Below are 17,781 nucleotides of genomic sequence, written 5' to 3'. Positions count from 1 at the left end.
GGAAGCCTTTTTAGATATATTTTTCTTGCCATCTTAAACCATTGAATTGTATCTAGATCCATACAAAGTCCCCTCGAGTCATCCTTACTTTATATTCAAACACAAGACAAAGCATGTAAAGAAGCTAAATGCTAATTCACACGTAGAGAATATATACTGTATATTTAAAAAATCCTCATTCCCTCAAGGTTCTTGAGCAAACCTGGAGTGTCATATGATAATTTTAAAGACAACTGAGTATGTGACACCGCCAGAGCTCCTCTGAATAACCAGTTACGTTTCCTCTTCCTACTCACGCCCTACTTCCCAGGGCTACCTATCACTGCTAATGACCAGAGGTTCTTCCCTGGTTTGGCCCCAACCATCCAGGGGATTATGAATAATGCATTGACTCTAAAATTGCAAAAGTAATCCTCTTAAATCTCCTTATGAACTCTGGCAGACCATGCTGTCTGTTACAATTGCCCTTCAGTTCTTCATACAGAAATGTTAGATAGAAAACTCCACATCAGATGCTATGATTGAATGGTCATCGCCATAATTATCTAGTGTTTTCTGTCAGTTATTTAGACATAGGACTGTGCTGGCTGGTTTTATATATATATATATATATATATATATATATATATATATATATATATATATGAATGTATCACTATCCCTGCTAGCAAATCTATAACATTTCTGACTTACGATATTCAGCTCTGCCTCCAGCTCCAGCATGTGAACAAGCTTCTAGAGAGGTTCTCTTGAGGTGTAGTGATTGACATGCTCTCCTGATAAGGCATGTTTGTAGGATTAAAATGCAGCCTATCCACTCTCATAAATGGTATAGTAATGGTATTACAGAGGCATTGATAGCAGCACTATCAATGGCATTGACCTTGACACAGCACACGTGATGCATATCATCAGTGAATGGAAAACCACATCTCACTTGCAGTTTGCTGTCTATCTGCTGCCAAGGCATGTTTTCTCAGTGCATCAAATCATAGCAATCCGTGCTATTTATGTTGTGACACCACATACTAATTCCCCAACACAGTGGTGGTTGGTGCTGTTTAAGCATATTGGATGGCTGTCATCCATATTCTATTCACCCAGCTCAATGTAACATTGATAGGTTTCGGCTAGTACATTATACTCCCTATACCCATCGTTGCTACAACCTAGCCCATGATTGAAAGTTTACAGCGCCGGTGCACAGGTCGAGATGGGTTTTTTTTGCAGTCAAGGTGACAAGCAGTGACACATTCAATACTGTCTTGCACACTCTTACCTACATGTAGCGGATCTAGAGTGTAATCATTAGTCCAACAGTTGCAAAGACGTGTTTTTATTGGACAAATTCAGGTAAGTTTATCCCCGTTATATTCCACTTGCTTCATTATAAGAAACGTTTTTTCAATAGAATCGGTGGAATGAATACACACAAACACAGTTCACTTTCATAGCAACCACATACAAACAGTATGATCCGTATGCTCTCGGTTGTCTGTGGTCAGGCGAAAAAACCTTTTCAAACCAAACCTTCGTATCATTCGTAACCATTAACCACTACACACAGCCTACATCGTTGTGATAAAGTAGCTTAGCAGCTACACCTGCGGGCCCCGGTGGCAATAAATAAATTAAACCAAAAATGTACTTTGACTTGGAAGAGTGCCAGTGTTGGCTAGCCATTGCCAGCTAGCTAACATAGCATCCCTCTCTGTTTGTGCCGGGTGTTTGAGTATGCTAAACAAGCTAGCTGCAGCCACCAGCTAAGTAAGTGAAATTTAAACAGCTCTCTTTATTGCCCTCTCTCTCATTTTGTAAGAAATCTATTGTCTTTCTCTCTCTTTTACTAGGCAAGTCAGTTAAGAACAAATTCTTATTTTCAATGATGGCCTAGGAACAGTGGGTTAACTGCCTGTTCAGGGGCAGACCGACAGATTTTGTACCTTGTCAGCTCGGGATTTGAACTTGCAACCCTTCAGTTACTAGTTCAGTTACAACCTTCCAGTTACTCTAACCACTAGGCTACCCTGCCACCCCAGTCAACTACTCACCACATTTTATGCACTACAGTGCTAGCTAGCTGTAGCTTATGCTTTCAGTCCTATATTCATTCTCTGATTAGGTGGACAACATGTCAGTTCATGCTGCAAGAGCTCTGATAGGTTGGAGGACATCCTCCAGAAGTTGTAATAATTAATAATTAGCTTTTGTATTGAATTCAATATACCCACAGGAGGAAGGAAGCTAGCTGTCCTACGGCTACACCATGGTGCTACCCTACAGAGTGCTGTTGAGGCTGCTGTAGACCTTCATTGAAAAACAGTGTGTTTAATCATTGTTTTGGTAACATGAATATATTTAGTACAGTTGTATCTCAAAAATACAACCTCTAATGTTTTGCTATTTTCATTTTTTATGAAATTCACTGAGGAGGATGGTCCTCCCCTTCCTGCTCTGTGGAGCCTCCACTGCCACACATGTACCCTTAAATGAACCAAACAGTACCATGTGAGATCATTATGTGTACCTCTGAAGGCACATTATGTGTATTTTGATCTTTTTGTACCCCAGGGAAGAATACTGTACTCTAACCATACCCTTTTTACTGAGTGTGTATGGCACAATCCGAGCACTGCTCACAGCACCATGAAAGTGGTATTTACACAACAAAATTAATTTATGTAACATACAGTACTTCACAACTCTATTTGTGGAGTAAAGATCATTAGCATTATCTACTGAATAACCTAATCGCAGAATATGATATGGCATAGGCATAACCTAGGTTGTTTCTCAATATTATCAAAAAAATATAACATTTTTAATGTTTCACTATTTATTTATTTGATTCACTGAGGAGGACGGTCCTCCCCTTGCTCTTCTGAGGAGCATCGACTGCCCCAACGCACCAATTCCCCCATGACACCATCTTGGAAAAACCCATTATACAGAGAGAGATAATTAAGATAAAAGGCCTGACATGGTGTGGTATAAGGCCAATATACCACGGCTAAGGGCTGTTCTTACGCATGACACATCGCAGAGTGCCTGGATATAGCACTTAGTTGAGGTATATTGGCCATATACCACAAACCTCAGAGGTGCCTTATTGCTATTATAAACTGGTTACCAATGTAATTAGAGCAGTAAAAATACATGTTTTGTCAACCCTTGGTATACGGTCTGATATACAGTACCACAGCTTTCAGCCAATCAGCATTCAGGGCTCGAACCACCCAGTTTATAATAGGGAATATCTGAGGACACACGCCAGATGTGTGTGTTGCATAGCATATTGGCACCCTTTTTTAATACTAGGATGCCAAAAGAGGAGGGGCCATAACTCTTTGTTGGGTACTTTGTATCTACTGTTTGATCATGCAAGTTTACCTAATCAGAAGTACTTCGCCATCCCATTGCACAATATGTGATTTGAGAATAATGTGCGTGATGTGGGGACATCTGTAAGAATTGGTTTTCTTATCATTATCATACTGGCCTTCCCCACATGAAAAAATACTACAGTTAACTATAGAATATTATAGTACTTACTATAGAATTCTGTAGCAAATTGTAGTATACTGTAGAATACTTTACTCCACACTGCAGTGTCCCTCGATCATGTTTAGTACTTACTATATAATTGTTTTGTATACTGTAGAATACTATACTACACACTGTAGTATATGTGTGGTACTTACTATATATTTTTTGACATTCCCACCAAGTTATAGGCTAGGTATCCCCCAGTAATGTACATCCTCATATCTCGGTTCTGTCTGTCTGGTGAATTCTTAGTATCTTGCTGGGCTGCAGGATACACCTGAGACAGTGTGCTTTATGGCATTGGCTTAAAAGATTCATCACTGCACTGCACTTTCTTTTACAGAGGAGTAGGGGAGCTTTTAAAAAGGCCTCAATTTGCTCATCTGCTCACTGAAAGCCAGTGCTATGAAATGGATCTTCCGAAGAGTAAGTTTAGCATCGCCATGACAAGGAGAAGTGCATTACACCTGACGCATTGACATGGTTACAAGGGAGAGAGAGCTGTGAGGAGCTGAGGGGTGTTTCCCGGAAGCAGGAGAGAGTGAGATGGCAGATTGGTTAATGTTCCCATGCCTTACAGTAGCTGTTCCTTGCCCAATTGTACCATATTTACAGGTTACTGTGAGCCACCCTTTTTACTTGCTCACTGACGAGGGTATGGCTGCTGATGTTTCAAAGAAAGAGTAAGATAATTTGAATTGCTCCAACAACAGAAAAGGATGAAGGAACTAAGTGGTTGGTTTCTCATAAACAGAGCCAAGAGAGAATACAATATTTGATTAGACTGATAGAGAAAGAGGTGGGGGCCTAGGATAGAAGATGGTTTGGGCACACCATAAGCGGGTTTCTAAGATAGAGGTTTCTGTAGAGACAGATATTGGTTTGAAATGAGGCAGGGGGAGAACAAACCATCTGAACTGGTTTCAGAAGCCTCGTTTGCACCTTGCGCTAATGTGGATTTTGTGATCTGATCAATATGATCCAATCAGTGTCACATCAACACATGGTATTAAAATGTGTCTCTTATCCGTCCACTATGTCTGCATTGTTACCAGATTTCCTGTTGCCTCCCTGTAATTATTTTGAAAAAAATATGAATTATTGACAATTATTGATGCAATACATCAGTGGTGCTACCTGTTAATTATTTTAGAGGCTTGCATAATGATTTAAATGGCTTGACCATCCAGCTTTGTTTACACTTGATCGATATCCAGATACATTGGATCCCTGATTACCTCCGGAGGTGGTCAGGAAGATCTCATCACAATCAGATCACAATGCGTCTTTTAATCATCTACACCTGCCCCAAAATTTGGGCACAATCCGAATGTGGACAAGATCAGGACAAAGGATGCATGTTAGCACCAGCTATAAACGGGGCTATAGAGAGAGAAGGGTGGGATGACTATGAAACAGTATTTAATAGACAGAGAGAGGAGAGAGAGAAAATCTGATCTGCCCTCTATGTGATGCAGTGCTCTGCCGGGAGCGTCAAGATCACACGTCATTACTCATGATAAGTTGCGAGTCCCAGGTGGAATCCTCATCTCGTCGTCACATGACGCCTTGAGGAACACATCTATCGCTCTTAATAATCACTGTACTTTCAGCAGCACTACTGTAGCTATGGTATGTGTTCAACACTGAACACCAACTACATCTCACTGTCACAAGCACTTGAGCACTATCATTGATATCCCTAAAAATTATACAATGCCAATGATCACATGTGTTAGCCCATTGAAAAGAGCAATAATGGTCAACCCTTAAGTGCAATCGATCAATGCTACAAGACTAAATCAATATGTAAAATCTAACTGAATATTCACCTGAACATTTCCTTGTTCAGTAATCTGTTCATTACACTTTCTAAAAAGGAAATCAGATAGTATCAGCCAAAAGTGAAACAGATAACATAAAGACAACATCATTGCTTTATCCAGATAAATTGATAGCCTTTTATTGGTTAGCTAGAATGCCCCCTTTGAATCCTCCACATATCAGCGTCTAGACAATAAAGCAACCGGACATACAGTATATCAGAGCAAATACAGTAAAGACATTCAAACCACTCGGGCACCTGCTGTATCTTGACAAATCAAAGCTGATAAACTGACACTAAGTGCAGATTCTCCTATGTTTCTATATTAACTTCCTATCGTTATTACTATACAGACTTAAGTGTTAAACACTTACCTTGAGAAACAAATCAGTGGAGCAAAGGATGAGAAAGCAGAGATCTCCCACTGAGCTGGTGCATATCCATTCATGTAGTGGCATAGAGAGCTCCGTCCAGAGAGAGGATAGGGTACCAAAGAGACAGCCACTGCAGTGACAGCTGGATAGTTGTGGCACATCGGCAAAGGTTCAGGATAGAAAAAAACGGCCTCCAACCCCGTAAGGTCCACAATGAAGTCCTCCCTACTTCTCTCTCTCTCTGTCTGACTCTCTCTCTCTCTCTTTCACCTCATTCAAGCATCACTGACACTCGTCCGCTGCCGCTCCTGCACTCACCGGCAATAGGCACTCGTACAGTACATGCTGCTGCAATCCCTGTGCATTTGGGAGTGTGCGTGTTTGTGAGTGAGAGAGAGAGAGAGAGAGAGAGCAAGGGAGAGGGGAAGAGGGAGGATGAGAGCTAGGGAGGGTGAGAGAGGGGGAAAGCGCAAGCTGCTGGGGAAAGTCCATAGTTGCCACAGCTGGTGAGCTCATGCATTAACAGTAAAAACCTCCTTATTGTGTCCTCTGAGCTGGCATAGTGGCATAGGGTCTGGTGAGCTGTTATATCATCTGAACGGCTTCCCAGATTGCCTGTGGGGAAGGCTCTGAAATAATAATGCATTGTGTTTTTAATTGGATGTCTCCTTCCCTTGTTACTTTTAGATATCTGACACCCTGTTTGTGAAAGGAGAAGAGAAGAGACAGAGGGGGAAGGAAGAAAAAGCGGGAGAGGAAATGTTGGAGGAGAGAGAGGAATTGAGAGAGTATTAGTATGTAGTCTGGAAGGAGAGAATGAGAGGAAGAGATGTGGACACCAAAGAAGAATTAATAAACTGTATCCAACTCTGCATGTCTACCGCTGATCGCTGACCTCACAAAGAGAACTTGACTTGCAGCCGTTTTACCATGTTACTGGGATTTACATATACTAGCAAGAAAAACAATGCCTACAGTATATCAAAGCCCATCTCCCTTTGAGTTCTTGATTGGTGCAAAGTGTTCTATTATTTTTCTCTGCATTCAAGGTCAGTGCACAGGAAATACTTCCATTCTGTCTGTGGGTTGTGAAATACTTTACTCAGTTGGCTGTGATACATGCTAGATATTGTGCAGTGAAATGTGGTGTGCATATCATGAGGGTGATATGTGATATATCAAGATGGTGATATGTGATTGGAAAGGATCTTCAAAACAATAAAATCCTCCACCATTGTATGTTTTATTTTCCTCTGCTGGGTAAGCTACTGCATAATAAGGTTGAAATACAGCAGAAATGAGACACTAAGGCACCACAAGTGGCTGCTGTGAGAGCTCTCAGCCAGTGTGACTAAAAGTTTGCCTGTGCTTTGCTTTAGTAAGCAACCTGCAGAAAAGATTTCCAAATAACGTTTGTCGTGCAAAGAGATGAGGCGGAGGCGGAATGGTAATCTGCTGACTGCTGTCTTATTGATTTAAAGGGAGTGTAGCACCTATTTCCCAATGCCAGAAATGCATATAATGTTAACTTAGAGCACCCAAAGATAACATTCACAAATGATAAAACTCTTCAATCAATTGTTATAATATTGTAATCTTGTTCTAAAAGTTGGGTTTGAGGTTTTCTCCAAATCAGCACTAACTTCTGGAAACAATCCCACAATACCCCGTGGTGAACGTCACACAGTGAATGAAAAGATTCTTTAAAATGTGTGAGAATTGGACATCTACTCGTCAATCTGAGGGGCACATTTCATCGCTGAGAACTTTCAGAGTCATCAACAATGGAAGGAGGGCTTCATCAAGAAGTTGCTTCTCAAAGTAGATGTTGTCCATACCATCAATGGGGCTTCTAAAGCATCTCAAACAGCCTGCTGCACCAGCAGAAACCGAGAATTACCACGGGCTTCAGTGAGAATGGAAGTGATAAGGGTAAGTGAAAGAACTAGCTTGGTACCTTGATGCTAATGTTAACTAGCTATAAAGCTACCGCATTTAGCTCATGTCTTCCATCTAAGTAAGACAGATAAAACTAACCAAATGTCGACATGTCTGAGACAAAAGTTCCTAGTGGACTACCAAGATATGATAGCTTTTTACACAGAGATGGAAAAGGGGGTGAGTAAAATAGAGAGATGGAGAAAAAGGAACATTTATCGTGGATACATTCTAGGACTTTCGTCACATTAATCATATACTTTGCCCGCGAACCGCCACCCATTTTGGAATAAGAAGCAATGAATGTATTTACGTGTTTGGATGCCGTTGTACATGCCACTTGTACATGCTCTGAGGTTCCATCAGATGTCACAATGTCCTTCTTCTTAGTTGTCCGGTATCCAATGGACTGTTTTTGTTCAGAACTTGTTCTTAGCCTGTGTGGATAGTCAGAGTTTGAACCCCTTTACATGGACAGCTGCAATCTGTTCATGTGCAGGTATAGTCTGGTGAGTTTGTCTTTTTCACCTTTTGTTGTTTCAACCGTTTCCCACATGGAGCTAACACTCCATGTTTCCTGGTATGGTAGGTGAGGTTATCTTCTCATCTAGTGTTGAGGTTCAGAGTTTCAGAGTTTCTAACCATTTCAACATGTGGACCACAGTCTCACATCTTCTGGTATGATTTGCTAATTCTTAGTCAGGCACTATGGTCGAAAAGGACAGTTCCATCACGCTGACAAGCTCTCTGACCTCATTCGGGGCGTGGGTACTTAATGTGCAAAGGATATGATTAGAAGTTATCTCTTATGACTCCTAAAATCACATTCCTATCTTACAAAAAATAGTTTCATTAATTGTCATATCACATAGAAAACGTATTCGATGGAAACTTGACAGCTAGAGGGGGTGCCCTTCCTAAGTTACAGTATTTGGTTCATACAGTTTTTAATTATATCACAAAATTCAAAGCAACATTATTATTCTTTAGGTCCCCACTGACATTTTCCATATTCTTTATGTTAGAAATATTGTTCCAGGGTTCACTTTTTGGATGCTAGAGTTTTGGGCTGGTAAACCTCTCTCTAGACAAAGACATTCCCATCCCAATACTAGAGAGCCAGGGAGTCCTCTGCTGCATAAAATGTTTGACCAGTGTGTGGAGGTCAAAACAATCAAAACAATCCTGTCTCAGAGCTCTACTCCTTCGACCTCATTGCTTGGTTTTTGCTCTGACATACACTTTCAACTATGTGGCCTTATATAGACAGGTGTGTGCCTTTCCAAATCATGTCCAATCAATAGAATATACCACAGGTGGACTTCAATTCAGTTGTAGAAACATCTCACGGATGATCAATGGAAACAGGATACACCTGAGCAAAATTGTTTGGCTCATAGCAAAGGGTCTGAATACTTGTGTAAATAAGTTATTTATATTTTTTATTTGTAATATATTTGCAAAAATGTCTAAATCCTGTTTTTGCTTTGTCATTATGGGCTATTATGTGTAGATTGCAGAGGAAAATGTTTCATTAAATCAATTTTAGAATCAGGCTGTAACGTATCAAAATGTGGACAAAGTGAAGGGGTCTGAATATTTTCTGAAGAATCTGTATTATCATCTTGTCATACTAATGGTACCACTCGTGATTTGCCTGAAGAGCCGTTGGTAATAATAGCTAGTGTGGCTATTTCTTTCTTGCTGGCAAAATAAGTGAGCTAGATTTTGTTTGTGTACTGCCATATGTCAATAACATACCTATGTTTGTCACTGGTATGGGCTAGTAAATATCATAAACCTAGCCAGCTAGACACTGATAGCCACAAACTAAAACCAGGGAGAGAAGGAGGAGATAATTCATTTTATGTTTCATCTGCTGCTGGCTAGCTAATGTTCACTCAAATAACTTTTCCACGTGTAATTGATGAAATTAGTATTTTATTCTATAAAGGTTGTATCTGTGTCAATATGTTGTGAATATTGTCTAAAAAAATCGCCACAGCCAGTTTCCATACTAAAAAGGAAGTGCCACCTGGTGCGCACCAGTTTACCTTGTACAGAAGACTACATGCAATCTGTTCGTCCACCTTGTCAAATAAATTATGATCTTGCGTTTAGGGCCTTCTATCAGTCTTTGTGGTTTTCAAGTTAGAACCCATGTATATTAGTTACTATACAGCATTAACTACATAAATATCTGATAGGGTCCATTATCTGCTACCTGGACTTTAATTGTCTGTTTCCTGACTACGCCACACCATGGAATGCTTGTTAAGCTCTGCTCTCTCACTCCCAGAAACAGATCTCCCAATCAGCCTGAAGCCCAGATAAAATTGACTAGATTTAATGATTGGAACAATGCAAAGACAAGCGGGAGGAAATGAGGAATAACCCTCTCTTCGTCTCTCTTCCACTCTACTAATTGATCTGCCAAGGGCTGGCTAGTGAGTGTATGTTTTATTCAAATGAGTTATCCTTGGAGATTACTGTCAGTTTTTAACTGTTCATGGTCGGATTCCCACAGAGACTGTTTGCGCTTTGGAGGCCACTGCAAACACTGACTGTAAAAGTGATCTAATTTAGCTGGTTACAGAGAATAGGGAAAATGTATTTGCACATTATAAGGGGAAGTTAGGGAGCGAGAGGACTCTGTTGAGGTTCAGTAGCCAACGTTATTGTGTTTCTTCTACTTGTTTTGGCACTTAATTTTCCACTCTTCAAAGGCTCAGAGGAGAGGAAGTATGCTGTCAAGTGCATCTCTCAGATGTACATCCCTAGGTGAAATAATTATAATTCTATCTAAATTATTCATTTTTCCTATGTTGTTAAAAAACTTCTTCAGGATCGGTGGGTCCCCCACGGGACGATTGAGCTAATGTAGGCTAATGCGATTAGCATGAATTTCTAAGTAACAAGAACATTTCCCAGGACATAGACATATCTGATATTGGCAGAAAGCTAAAATTCTTGTTAATCTAACTGCACTGTCCAATTTACAATAGATATTACAGTGAAATAATACCATGCTATTGTTTTAGGAGAGTGCACAGTTATGACCTCAAAAATGTATTTATATACAAATTAGGCACATTTGGGCCGTCATGGTACAACATACTGAACAGAAATGCAATGGTTCATTGGATCAGTCTAAAACTTTGCACATACACAGCTGCCATCTAGTGTCCAAAATCTAAATTGTGCCGGGGCTGGAATAATACATTATGGCCTTTCTCTTGCATTTCAAAGATAATTGTACAAAAACAATAAAAAAAAACGTTAGTTTTTTTCTTTTGTATTGTCTTTTACCAGATCTAATGTGTTATATTCTCCTACATTCCTTTCACATTTCCACAAACTTCAAAGTGTTTCCTTTCAAATGATATCAATATATGCATATCCTTGCTTCAATGCCTGAGCTACAGGCAGTTAGATTTGGGTATGTCGTGGGTATGTCAGATCCTTAAAAGGTAAAAAAAAGGGTACCAGAGCAAATAAAAAGTGTATTTTTAATTCATTATTATTTGTATTTATGGTAACAGACTAGTGGCCAGTAACCGAAAGGTTGCTGGTTCGAATCCCCAAGCCGACTAGGTGAAAAATCTTTCTGTGCCCTTGAGCAAGGCACGTTACCCTCCTGTTAAGAGCATCTGGTAAATTATTAAAATGTAAAATGTAGATGTGTATAATTTGAGGTCAACAATTGTGTTTTTAATATAAAGGAGTTGTTCATTATTTTACAACATTATATTGGATGTTTCATCAGCCTGAATATAGACTATGAGCCAGGATAAATATGAATCCATTGTTCAGTTTTCAGCCACAACAAAACGTAGTTAAATATAGCCACCACTAGCTAAAAACCAATTGAAGTTTTGAAGCATGTGAACATGTTTTGTATTTTTTATGGACAAATCACCTTTAAGTAACATCAAACCAAATAAGGAGTTGATTTGAGTTGATTCTACATTTTTGGGGTCACAGGGGATCACATGCCCCATAATTTTCATAGATGTTTTGCTAGCGGTGGCTAAAGTTAGCTGAAGATTGTAGTGGCTGTGTAGCCATTTCCTGCAGTCAAAATGACCTAGTGGCCTCATGGGTGGAATGTAATAAAGATTTTTCATTATCTTTTTTTTTTTTAATCTAGTGTTTCTGTGTCAAACAGTTTAGTTATTTTTCAGTCTTCTGTGATCTATTTATATTGTGTAATATTGGGATGCAAACTCAAAATGTAATACATTCAACTCTCTATCTGACATGGTACAGGTGCCTTCTTTTTTAAGGCCATAACCATCTGTGTGAGGTGTATACTTTTCTTTCAAAGTAGATTTGTGTGACCCTGATTTAGCCCACTGCAGTGTTAATAAAGAACACTTTATCCTGGGCCATAGCCTACTTTCAGGGTGAGGTACCATCTAACATCATGTTGTAAAATAGTGAACTACTCCTTTAAGTTATCTTCTACACCAACCTATTCACTCCATGGGGGGTAATACTTTATTATGTTTGTTTTTTTCAGTGTAATAAATAATTTAGTGGTTTAGTAAATAGTTTATTCATCATTTCAAAATCATTACTCACACTTTGTTAACGTTAGTAGGCTAGTTATTCACACATTTATAAACAACTTTTAAAGTATGTAATAAGGATTCATAAGACCTTTCATAATATGCGACTCGTTTCAGGAAACAAGGTGTATCACTCTGAAGCATCACTGCTTCAGAGGCGAGACATTTGAACTTATCAAAATGTGGTTGATTTTTTGGTAGAAATGCCTTCTGGAACATGTGAACTTTCATGTGCCTTAATAGCAAACTTGTATCCCGTCTGTAAATACAAATACAATTGTTAAATGATGAGCTTAGTTGGTTTAGCCATGGAAAATTCAGGAACGTTCCCGCTAGTCATGATTGGCTGAGATAACGGATAGGCTGAACATCCCGAGAGATGAGTTGGGAATACTCTGCCATAGCTAGCTTCAGTCTATAACTAAGGGGTGCTCAGTATGTGTATGACTTTTTTGAAAGATATCACAAATAAGTGTTTCTCTCTAGTTGTTGAAAGACAGAGTTTTGAAATCAGTGAAATGCCCCGTGGAAGCAGAGTCTGATAACTGTGGACTAAGGAGATGGCAGAAAAATCTGGGGCACTAATTGCAGCACTAATTACAGAAAATAGCTTACAGTTGTGAGTGTGATGTAATTAAAGTAGGGCATTCTACTAAGGAATTTTAGAACTTGGACACCCTCTCGTTGGCCTAACATTATGTCCTAATTTGACTTTGGTGCAGGTCATCTTTCTTCACATTACTGTCTCTGATAAACACACACTATATAAAATAAAATCATGGTTTATTTGTCACATGTATTTTTCAACATTTAATTTCACTTTTATTTAAAGCTAGTGAGGGAGATAAGTGTTTCCAGTTTCAGAAATGTTTGTAGTTTGTTCCAGTCATTGGCAGCAGAGAACTGGAAGGAGAGGCGGCCAAAGGAAGAATTGGTTTTGGGGGTGACCAGAGAGATATACCTGCTGGAGCATGTGCTACATGTGGGTGCTGCTATGATGACCAGTGAGCTGAGATAAGGGGGGACTTTACCTAGCAGGGTGTACAGGATACAGAAAGTGTAAACGGTACAGTGAAATGGTGACTTGCATACTTGTCTTTTGTTTAGGCATGTAGCTAGGTAGCAAGCTAAACAATTAACCATAATCTCAATTTATAACATTACCTCCCTGCATGAATCTGCAGGAGGCTAAATCTAACCGACTAGATTCAATGTTAGCTAGCTAACATTAGGATATAACTAGCAATGGCTCTGAGTGTCACACCCTGATCTGTTTGACTTGTCTTTGTGCTTGTCTCCACCTCCCTCCAGGTGTTGCCCATCTTCCCCATTATCCACAGTGTACTTATATCCGTGTTCTCTGTTTGTCTGTTGCCAGTTTGTTTGTTTTGTCAAGCCTACCAGCGTTTTTCCTGTGCTTCTGTCTTTCTCTAGTTCCTGTTTTCTAGCTTTCCAAGTTTTTGACCATTCTGCCTGCCCTGACCCTGAGCCTGCCTGCCGTTCTGTACCTTCCAGACTCTGCTCTGGACTACTGACATCTGCCTGACCCTGAGACTGCCTGCCGTTCTGTACCTTCCAGACTCTGCTCTGGACTACTGTTCTCTGCCTGCCCTTGCCTTTGACCTGTCACTTTACCTGCCTCCTGTTTCTGTAATAAACTTTTGTTACTTCAAAACTGTCTGCATCTGGGTCTTCTCGTAAGCCTTGATACTGAGATTCTAATAATATTACTACACAGATCATACACGTAATGTTAGTAAGTGAGCCAGCCAGCTAGCGATAGCTAGCTAGCTAACAGTATGCTTTAACTTGTAATGAAAACAACTTAATGAAAAATGTAGAAACCTATATCTGAAAACAGGTGAATGACAGGTCGGGCTTCCTGACGGGTTGCATCACTGCCTGGTATGGCAACTGCTCGGCCTCCGACCGCAAGGCACAACAGAGGGTAGTGTGTACTGCCCAGTACACCACCAGGGCCAAGCTTCCTGCTATCCAGGACCTGTATACCAGGCGGTGTCAGAGGAAGGCCCTAAAAACTCCAGCCACCCTTGTCATAGACTGTTCTCTCTGCAACCGCATGGCAAGCGGTACCGGAGCGCCAAGCCTAGGTCCAAGAGGCTTCTAAACAGCTTCCACCCCCAAGCCATAAGACTCTAATGGCTACCCAGACTATTTGAATTGCCCCCCCCCCCCCCCCCCACGCTGCTACTTTCTGCATTTGGCGCATGTGACAAATAACATTTGACTGGATTTGATTTGATTTAAAAACTCCGTCCTCCAGAAAGTGCAGAGCGTTAGCAACACTTTTGCAGTTGTTCATGATATACGTATTGTCACGACTTCCGCCGAGGTTGGCTCTCCTGCCTGTTCGGGCGGTGCTCGGCGGTCGTCGTCACCGTCCTACTAGCCACCACCGATCCCTTTTTCGTTTGTCTGTTGGTTTTGTCTTATTAGTTTCACCTGTGTGTATTTTAGTTTAATTGACGTCCTTATATGTAGTAGGCTGTCCCGCCCTTGTTTTGTGCGGGATTGTTTTGGATTCATGTATTTTGGGTTAATACGTGTGTGTTATTTTCTCCGATAATATTTTGATCCTGTGTTGGATTATTTCACCCTGTATATTTGGGTTGACCGTGTTTGGTTTCCGGAGAATAAAATCTATCGACTCACTGTAACCTGCTCTCTGCGCCTGATTCCACCCACCTTGATATTACGTGACAGAATCCCGCACCACCCATGGAATCAGCAGGAGCAGCCGCGTCTCCTCTCCCATCGATGGAGGAGAGAGTCCTCCACCACACCAGCGTGCTTCATCGGATTGGTTCTGCCATGGACCAAATGATGGAGAGGATGGATCGATGGGAGAGGAGTGGTCTTCCCACATCATCGCTAGCACCCCCTTCTCCAGCACCTCCTGTTCCTGCGACCACATCGGGCTCCGGGGCTCTTCGGTTGACACTCCCACGGGAGTATGACGGAACGGCGGCTGGGTGCCAGGGTTTCCTCCTTCAACTGGAACTATACCTGGCTACCGTGCGTCCTGCTCCCTCTGGAGAGGAGAGCGTGAGCGCCCTCGTCTCCTGCTTGACTGGGCGAGCCCTCGAGTGGTCCAACGCAGTGTGGAATGGTCCGGACTCGGCGAGGGATAATTACCCAGAGTTCACCCGCCGATTCCGAGCTGTTTTTGACCATCCACCAGAGGGTCGGGCGGCGGGTGAACGGCTGTTCCACCTGCGGCAGGAGACGAGGAGCGCACAGGACTTTGCTCTGGAGTTCAGGACCTTGGCCGCAGGAGCAGGATGGAACGACAGGGCCTTGGTCGATCATTTCAGATGCAGTCTCAGGGAGGACGTCCGCAGGGAGCTGGCATGTCGGGACACCACCTGCACACTGGATGAGCTCATTGACTTGGCTATCCGTCTCGACAATCTGCTGGCTGCCCGCGGGCGTTCGGATCAGGCCCTGTCGTTTCCACTTCCCAGCCCTCCTGCCCCTATCCCAATGGAATTAGGAGGGGCAGCTTCGAGGGGGACCGGAGGAGGAGTGTCCTCCTGCACCAGTTGTGGTCGACGAGGGCACACGTCAGACCGGTGCTGGAGGAACTCGTCTGGGAGTCGGGATGGCAGGCGGAGCACTGCTCGATCACCCCAGGTGAGTAAGCACCAGACTCACCCAGAGCCTCCTGTCGGTCATGTGTATGTATTGACTTCTTTCCCTGGTTTTTTTCCCTCTCTACAGCATAAGGCGCTAGTCGATTCAGGCGCAGCTGGGAATTTCATGGATCGTGGGCTTGCGTTAAGGCTAGGGATTCCCCTGGTGTCGTTAGACCAACCCTTCCCCGTGCACTCCTTAGATAGCCGACCATTAGGGTCAGGAGTGATTAGGGAGGCTACGGTGCCACTGGACATGGTAACGCAGGGGGATCATAAGGAGCAGATTAGTCTGTTCCTTATAGATTCACCTGCGTTTCCAGTGGTGTTGGGGGTTCCCTGGTTAGCTCAACACAATCCGGTGATTTCCTGGCGACAGGGGGCTCTTAAGGGGTGGTCAGAGGAGTGTTCAGGTAGGTGTAGAGGAGTTGCCGTTGGTGCGACTACGGTGGAGAGTCCAGACCAAGTCTCCACCGTGCGCATTCCCTCTGAATATGCCGATTTGGCTATCGCCTTCAGTAAAAAGAAGGCGACCCAATTACCACCTCATCGTCGAGAGGACTGCGTGATAAACCTTCTGGAGAACGCTGCACTTCCTAGGAGTCACGTGTATCCATTGTCCCAGGAGGAGACGGTAGCGATGGAAACATACGTTGCTGAATCGCTGAGACAGGGGTACATTCGGCCCTCCGCATCACCCGTCTCCTCAAGCTTCTTTTTTGTGAAGAAGAAGGATGGAGGTCTGCGTCCGTGCATTGATTATAGAGGTCTAAATTCCATCACAGTGGGGTTTAGTTACCCACTACCTCTCATCGCTACAGCGGTGGAATCATTTCACGGGGCGCGCTTCTTCACAAAACTGGACCTGCGGAGCGCGTATAATCTGGTGCGTATCCGGGGAGGAGATGAGTGGAAAACTGCATTTAGTACTACATCTGGTCATTATGAGTACCGCGTCATGCCATACGGGTTGAAGAATGCTCCAGCCGTCTTCCAATCCTTCGTAGACGAAATTCTCCGAGACCTGCTCGGGCAGGGAGTGGTAGTGTACATCGATGACATCTTGATCTATTCTGCCACACGCGCGGCGCATGTGTCTCTGGTGCGTAAGGTACTTGGGCGACTGCTGGAGCATGACCTGTATTGCAAGGCGGAGAAATGTGAGTTTTTCAAACAGTCCGTTTCCTTCCTGGGATATCGTATTTCCACCTCTGGGGTGGTGATGGAGGATGACCGCGTTACAGCCGTGCGTAATTGGCCGACTCCGACCACGGTGAAAGAGGTGCAGCGGTTTTTAGGGTTTGCCAATTACTACCGGAGGTTTATCCGGGGTTTTGGTCAGGTGGCTGCTCCCATCACCTCGCTGCTGAAGGGAGGACCGGTGCGCTTGCGCTGGTCAGCAGAGGCGGGCAGAGCATTCACTCGTTTGAAGGAGCTGTTCACCAATGCGCCCGTGTTGGCGCATCCGGACCCCTCTTTAGCGTTCATAGTGGAGGTGGATGCGTCCGAGGCTGGGGTCGGAGCCGTGCTGTCCCAACGCTCGGGCGTGCCACCCAAGCTTCGCCCTTGTGCTTTCTTTTCGAGCAAGCTCAGCCCAGCGGAGCGAAACTATGATGTGGGGGACCGGGAGTTGTTAGCTGTAGTCAAGGCTCTGAAGGTGTGGAGACATTGGCTTGAGGGGGCTAAACACCCCTTTCTCATCTGGACTGACCATCGTAATCTCGAGTATATCCGGGCAGCGAAGAGACTAAATCCACGTCAGGCTAGATGGGCCATGTTTTTTACCAGGTTCCAGTTTACCCTCTCATACCGGCCAGGCTCCCAAAACACCAAGGTCGACGCGCTGTCCCGCCTCTATGATACCGAGGAGCGGC

Source organism: Oncorhynchus clarkii, chromosome 23, assembly GCF_045791955.1.
Source record: "Oncorhynchus clarkii lewisi isolate Uvic-CL-2024 chromosome 23, UVic_Ocla_1.0, whole genome shotgun sequence".
In the NCBI taxonomy this organism is placed as follows: Eukaryota; Metazoa; Chordata; class Actinopteri; order Salmoniformes; family Salmonidae; genus Oncorhynchus; species Oncorhynchus clarkii.
This window is presented reverse-complemented; position numbering follows the sequence as displayed.